Below are 1,008 nucleotides of genomic sequence, written 5' to 3' on the forward strand. Positions count from 1 at the left end.
TGATGTCATAAAGCTCAGCTTAGGCAAAGATTTAACCTATTTTTATTGAGCAAAAGGTTTACATAAATTAATATGTTTATGAATCCTAGCAATATAGATTTTGAAAAGATTATTCTTAAGAATGGTAGTGGGGAGCCCAGCCAGCTTTGCGTAGTGGTTGAGCGTCAGCCTATGAACCAGGATTCCCAGTCAGGGCATATGCCCGTGTTGCAGGCTCAATCCCCAATGTAGGGCTTGCAAGTAGGCAGCCAATCAAGGATTCTATCTAATCATTGATTTTTCTATCTCTTTATCCCTTTCCCTTCCTCTCTGAAATAAATTGAAAAGTTAAAAAACAAAACAAAACCAGAATGGTGATGGGGAGCGGGAAGATTTTACCAGATTTGCAAGCTAACAAATTAGCCTGCTACAATTTCACTGATGCTGATAGGAGACATAAAACTGCTGGGTCAGAGAGAAAAGGCTGTTACTGATGGCACAGCAAGCACCATGAGCATCATGTTCACCTCAGTTCCCCTTACCCTCTCCTCAAGCACCACAAGAGTGACCTAGGGTGGCCCACATAGTGGGTTTATATCACACTTGAAGACCCCAAAGCTTAGAATGCCCTACTCTTTTATAAACAACAAGAGGCCCAGTGCTCTGTGCATTGGTGGGGTCCTTCAGCCTGGCCTGCAGGGGGTCAGGCTGAAACTGGCTCTCCCACATCCCCCGAGAGGTCCTGAATTGCAAGAGGGTGGTTCTTGGGTGATGCACCCTGGAATCAGGCTCCTTCCTCTCAGGGTCCGGGTGCGTCACCCAAGAATCACAGCTGCCAAGTCACCACAGCTTGGCAGCTCCTACATTGAGCTTCTGCCCCCTGGTAGTCAGTGTGCATTATAGCAACTGGTTGTTCCGACATTGGGCCAATTTGCATATTAGGGTTTTATTATATAGGAAAATTTTTAGGAAAATGACAAGACAAAGGAAAAGGACTTTGAGCTTCTAGGACAGGGGTGGGCAACACTG

The sequence above is a fragment of the Myotis davidii genome, unplaced genomic scaffold, assembly GCF_000327345.1.
Source record: "Myotis davidii unplaced genomic scaffold, ASM32734v1 scaffold683, whole genome shotgun sequence".
NCBI classification, from domain to species: Eukaryota; Metazoa; Chordata; class Mammalia; order Chiroptera; family Vespertilionidae; genus Myotis; species Myotis davidii.